The sequence below is a fragment of the Triticum dicoccoides genome, chromosome 2B, assembly GCF_002162155.2.
Source record: "Triticum dicoccoides isolate Atlit2015 ecotype Zavitan chromosome 2B, WEW_v2.0, whole genome shotgun sequence".
Lineage (NCBI taxonomy): Eukaryota > Viridiplantae > Streptophyta > Magnoliopsida > Poales > Poaceae > Triticum > Triticum dicoccoides.
Window position 1 is genome coordinate 31,143,520 of NC_041383.1, and position 6,981 is coordinate 31,150,500.

The following is a 6,981-nucleotide window of genomic DNA, read 5'->3' on the forward strand; positions in this document are numbered from 1 at the left end:
GGTCGTCTCATTTGTTTCTCTGTCAGACTCGAATTATATATAACAAGAGTATAAGGAGTAATTAGATGCTGGCGCTATAAATTTGTGTTTATGGTTTCAAACGTTTCCATTTGTTGCTCATGCACCAAAGTGAAACTCTTTTACTAATTACGCCACATTAAACGAATTTGAATGTATAATGCGAATCAACCTGTGGTTGAGATGGTTAGGTGGACAGTGGTATCCCCAACCCATCAGGGTTCAAATCCTGGTGCTCGCATTATTCCTGGATTTATTTCAGGATTTCCGGCGATGTGCTTTCAATGGGAGGAGACGTTCCCGTCGACGACGAGGCGCCTATGGTGACTTCGTAATTCTTAAGATGATATGCCGGCTCAATCTCTCGGAGGTGCTCATAGGGATAGGGTGTGTGTGACTACGTTCATAGAGGTGAGTGTATGCACGTGTATATGAATGCTTGTGTCTGTACTGGTGCTCAAAAATAGAAAAAAGAATTTGAATGTATAATAAAGGACCTCGATATATGCCGAACGTTCAGGCCGGGACGCGAGCGGTCCGAACTGAAGTTCGGTACGAGGGAAAATATTGCCGTTCGAATATTGTCGTGGGAAACAAAATTAGTTCTGGCCCGAACAAAATTAGTTCCGCTCGGGGGCTCTCCTCCCGAACGACAAAATTAATTTTTTTTTCTGATACAAATTAAAGCCTAGATTTGTTTTTCTTTTCATTAACCAATTGACATTCGCTTTGGGCTTCATCATGACTGGTCATCCCGAAAAGAATTATTTAATAAAGTTGCCATCATGAATAATAAGAAGAAAAATAATTTGCCATGGTCCAATGGTATAATACATAAAAAATAAAACTGCCATGGTAATCATATAAAATGGCCATCATAGTAAAAAAAAGACCAAAACATAATTTTTATTGTTATTAGAAAAAAATCACCATGTTTTATTTCAAAAATAATTTACTTAAAAAGAATTTTATCGAAAAATTGAAAAAGGGAGGATGTATGCACAAAAATGAGCTTGCCATGGTAGACAATTTTTATCGTCCATGTTACAAGAAAAACTTTTCGACGTAACTAAATAAAGTTGCCATCATGAAAAGTAAAGAAAAAGAAAAAAATTGCCATGGTCCAACAGAATAATTTGCCACGTTACAATAAATAAAATTTCCATGGTGTTCAAATAAAAATGCCATCATGCTAAAAAAATAACAGAAAAGGAAAAAAATGTCATGGCAGGAAAATGAAATTTGCCGTGATACGGAAAATAAAATTTCCATGGTAGAAAATATAATTTCGCCAACATGGAAAATCAAGAAAAAAAATAAATTGCCATGTAAAAGCAAAACAAAGAGTTAAATTTTGCCATGTATGTTGAAGTACTTTTGCCTTGACAGTAGACATGAATTTGCCCAGGGGAACAAAAGGGAAAATTGCCATGGCAAAACTAAAAAGGGATATTTTGCCATGTATGTTAAACTAAAATTGCTATGGCAATAAATATTGCCATAGCAAAACCAAAAAGCAGAATGTTGCCATGTATGTTGAAGTAAATTTGCCGTGACAATAAATGTAGATTTTCCATCTCAATGAATGAAAATATTGTCGTGGGAAACAAATGGTGAAAATTGCCATGTCAATGAATCCAAAATTTGCCATGACAAAGCAAAAGGAAATATTGCCATGGCAGAATAAAAAATTAAAAAATTGCCATGGCAAGATATGTAATTTTGCCATGGCAGTAAAGGTAAATTTCCCATGGGTAAGAAAAAGAAAAAATTGCAATAGCAAATGCAAAATGAAATTTGCCATGGTAATAAAAAATAAATTAACCATGCTACAAAAAGGAAAGTTGCCATGTTCTTTAGGCCTACAGGCTGAAAATAACCATGGTAAAATGCGGGTTGAAAATTGCCATGATCGAATAGTATAATTTGCCATGACAAAATAGTACAATTTGCCATGTTCTACGAACATGGAAATTTCCACGATCGAATAATACATTTTGCCATGGTACTAAAATAAACTTGCCATCATGAAAAGAAGATAGAGAAGAAGCCATGGTACAAAAAATAAATTTGCCGTCATGAAAAAGAAAAAAGGAAATTGCCATGGAACAACTAATTTTGCCATTTGATTTTACTTAATAAAAAATTCCTTATGACTTGCCATGTGGTATTAACAAGAATTTCCATGTTGCTTAACAGAGATTGCCATGTTTTCACAGAAAACTTGTTCTGCTTTATTTTTGCCATGTACAAAGTAAAAACAAGCTAAGAAAATTGCCGTGTTTTCTAGAATAACATGGCAAAAAGGATATACAATATGCATAGGGGGTTGCCATGATTGAAAAACTACAAATTAACAAGTTCGTTCTCTAAAAAAACATGGCCCTTTTTCTGAATTTGTAAATGGTGACATGACAAATTTAGTCGTTATATTCTCGAGGAGAAGATGGCAAACTAACAGAAGCTAGATCCATTTTCCTTTTTTTTGTGACATGGAGTGGAAGCTGCATTCATGGAAGGCTGTTCATGTAATTGGTTACCTAGAAAAACGGGGGAAAGGATGCAAGCGAGCTCACACACGGTCCAGAGAGCGAGGTGGACAGGATCCTCGTAGCAAGAAGGGTGTTGCCTCTCCTTCAAAGTGGAGTGGATGCACCCCATGGCCTAGCTCATCGCGGCCGCAGACGGGCAGATAGCGCCGGCATGACCAATCACGCATCACCACCACCTCCAGCCCACTGTATAAGTGTAGGGCTGCAACACTAGCAAGGGATGCAGCGGGCGGGTGATCAGATCCAGGCCGCCGGCACGGAATTGAATCTAAACACTCTTATATTAGTTTACGGAGGGAGTATATAGTAAGGAGCTTATCTTAAATTTGCCATATACCATTAATTAAAAAGTTTAGAAATTTGCCATGTTTTTGTAGATGCACATTGCAAAAATCTGGAAGAGCATCGAGGGATAGACATGGCAAGGATTGAGGGATGCACATGGCAAAATCATATTGTGTTTTGTTAAATAAGAAAAAAACAGTACAACTCAAGATGAGATGCACCATTGCACCAAAGGAAGCTCCTAGAAATGATTGGACAGAGGAATCAACACTGCAGACAATGCCACTCTACTATGTGTACTGAATGTCTGTTACAATAAGAAAGCTCCTACCACCGCATCCACACTACAAGAAATATGTTAACTAGTGACCTTTTGTCAGTGACGCTGGAAGAATTGGTCATAGATCTATGACCATTTGAGACCAATTGGTCAAAAGCTGTTCGGGGGGCTCCAAACCCTAAACCATTGCGACCATTTTGTTCAAAAAGGTCGTAATTTCCTTACACGAAATGGTCATAAAGCAAATAGTGCTGGTCCGCTGCCTTATTTCTAGTTGTTAACGACCAATATAGATGGTCATAGTTTTGTAGATTATGGTGGGTTGTGATGACTAGGCGCCATCTCATCAGTTTTGCCTGTGTCATGTCCATGTGTCAATTTTTGTCCTAGGTTGTGAAGCAACCTATATTTCTGTTATTTCGAAAATTTCCAAAAAATTCTCATAAATTGTTTGGATCATATGTTCATCAAATATGTCAAAAACATTCCTTGCCTAGTTCAAAAATAACTCAACAATATTCATTTTCCTATTTTGTTCGGAGCAGCACTTTGTGAAGGAAGTACCACTTTGGCATGTCCAAATGGTATCCATTTTCTACAGTGCTTCCCTATGCCCAAATAACCATCCTCCACCAAATGCCCGCTCAATCCATTCATTATTTTGAGCCCAGCTTCAACATTCGTATTTATGTCCAGTGTGGTACTTTGCAAAACAAGTACCACCTAGGCTCCTCCTTTTGAGGTGAAAATTTGTGAAGACGGTCTTCTTAGTAACTAATCATCCTCAGCCAAAACTCATGCCCATTAGCCATGTGCATTTCCCGTACCGCAAATCAAACACTTGGCTGCTTATTCATGTTTGAGCATCGATCGGTCTCCTCGTGAGAATCTTATGTTGTGATTTTCTTCCTAGCACCTATCTGGGGAGTGCCCAACCCACTAGACATGCCTAGGCCGCCCAGAACACATGGCAACGCCACGGTCACGCGGTGACCACGCGGCGGGCATGCGAGCTTACGCGCTCTAGAGTTGGGGCCCTCAGCCACCATCCAAACCTCGTTGTCTCGCCATCAAACCATGTATTTCTGATTAAATAGATACTTATTTACCTAGAAATGATTTTTGGAAAAAATAAAGAGCAAACTATGAGGCAGTCGCAGTTCAAATTTGACCTGCTTCCACCTGAATCAACGGGAATTTGTCTTTTTCACCAAAGGTGGATCAAAACTTTTGACACCCAACCATTTTGTCAGTTGTGCATTAAATATGGCCTAATATTTTATAAAATTTATTAGGTCCAATTTTGCAACAAATATATGGTAGGTCTTTCACAAAAAAAGTCATTTCGGACACTCAGAAAATGGAAAATGTATTTTCTATGAAAAGAAAATGAAAACTCCCTTAGGCAACATTGTTTGGAATTCCAAGATGCACCCTTGTGCACAATATGAGATCATTTGAACAAACTATGCCATGAATGTGGCCATAAGATTGATCATTTGGCTTGAAAGCCATTAATCTTCACACTTGATAGCTCATTTCCGAGAACACTTTTTTAAAATAATTACCGTATTAAAAGTTTATTATTTTTCCTGGAAACTTGGTCACATATAATGACACAATGCGAAGGTTTTCCAATTTTTTGGTTTTTTGAATTTTTTATGCCCGTTTCAAAATGCGGTCAAAACGGCGGGCTTGACCGTTCCTAGCTAGTGGTTGAATCTTGGAAAACTTTTGATGTTTCTCTAATTAAATAGATACTTATGTACCTAGAAATGATTTTTGGAAAAAATAAAGAGCAAACTATGAGGTAACTGTAGTTCAAATTTGACCCGCTTTCAACTGAACCGGCGGAAATTTGTCTTTTTCATGAGAGGTGGGTCAAAGCTTTTCACACCCAACCATTTGGTCAATTGTATATTAAATATGGACTAGTATTTTATAAAATTGATTTGGTCCAATTTTGCAACAAATATATGGTAGGTCCTTCACAAAAAAAAACTCTTTTCGGGCACTCGGAAAATGGAAAATGTATTTTCCGTGCAAAGAAAATGAAAACTCCCTTAGGCAACATTGTTTGGAATTCCAAGATGCACCCTTGTGCACGATATGCGATCATTTGAACAAACTATGCCATGAATGTGGCCATAAGATTGATCATTTGGCTTGAAAGCCATGAATCTTCACGCATGATAGCTCGTTTCCGAGAACACTTTTTAAAAACAATTTCCATATTACAAGTTTATTATTTTTCCTGAAAACTTGGTCACATATAATGACACAATGCGAAGGTTTTCCAAATTTCTGATTTTTTTGAAATTTTTATGCCCGTTTCAAAATGCGGTGAAAATGGCGGGCTTGACCGTTCCTAGCTAGTGGTTGAATCTTGGAAAACGTTTGGTGTTTCTATGATTAAATAGATAATTATATACCTAGAAATGATTTTTGGAAAAAATAAAGATCAAACTATGAGGCAGCTGTAGTTCAAATTTGACCCGCTTCCTACTGAATTGGCGGGAATTTGTCTTTTTCACCAAAGGTGGATCAAAACTTTTGACAACCAACCATTTTGTTAATTGTGCATTAAATATGATCTAGTATTTTAGAAAATTGATTAGGTCCAATTTTGCAACAAATATATGGTAGGTCCTTCACAAAACAAACTCATTTCGGGCACTCGGAAAATGGAAAATGAATTTTCCGTGTAAAAAAAATGAAAACTCCCTTAGGCAACATTGTTTGTCATTCCAATATGCACCCTTGTGCACAATATGAGATCATTTGAACAAACTATCCATGAATGTAGACATAAGATTGAGCATTTGGGTTGAAAGCCATGCATCTTCACGCTTGATAGCTCGTTTGTGAGAACAGTTTTTAAAAATAATCACCATGTTACAAGTTTATAATTTTTGCTGGTAACTTGGTCACATATAGTGACACAATGCGAAGTTTTTCCAATTTTTTGTTTTTTTATAAAATTTATGCCCGTTTGAAAATGCGGTCAAAACAGCGGGAATGACCGTTCCTAGCTAGTGGTTGAATCTTGAATTTTTTTGGTGTTTCTGTGATAAAATAGATACTTATGTACCTTGAAATTATTTTTGGAAAAAATAAAGAGCAAACTACGAGGTAGCTACAGTTCAAATTTGACCCGCTTCCTACTGAATCGGCGGGAATTTGTCTTTTTCACGAGAGGTGGATCAAAACTTTTTACACCCAACCATTTGGTCAATTGTGCATTAAATATGTCCTAGTATTTAAAAAAATTGATTTGGTACAATTTTGCAACAAATATATGGTAGATCCTTCATAAAAAAACCTCATTTTAGGCACTCGAAAAATGGAAAATGAATTTCTCGTGTAAATAAAATGAAAAATTCCTTAGGCAACATTGTTTGCCATTCCAAGATGCACTCTGATGCAAAGTATGATATATTTTGAACATATTATGCCATTTCAAAATGCACCCTCATGCAAAAAATACAAGAGAAACAAATAGAAAATTACAATTACATAAGCTTTGTTCTTATTGGTTTAAATGTTTGTGCCATGGATCGACGACATGGCATCCATCCATCCAATACATTTATCTAAAGAAAAAATAGAAAGAAAGAAAAAGAACCCCACCCCCGGGCAGCCCAACCACCAAAACCCTATCCCCTCCCCAGATCCATCGTCGCTACCCCCTTCTCCCCCCTCATCCCCTCCAACCACCCAAACCCTATCCCCTCCCCAGATCCAATCTCGCCGCCGGCCTCACTCTCCCCCCTCATCCTTTCCTGCTCGCGCACGCTCCCCCCGCGGTGGCTCCTCCCCATTCCCGAGTTCCGACCGGCCACCGAG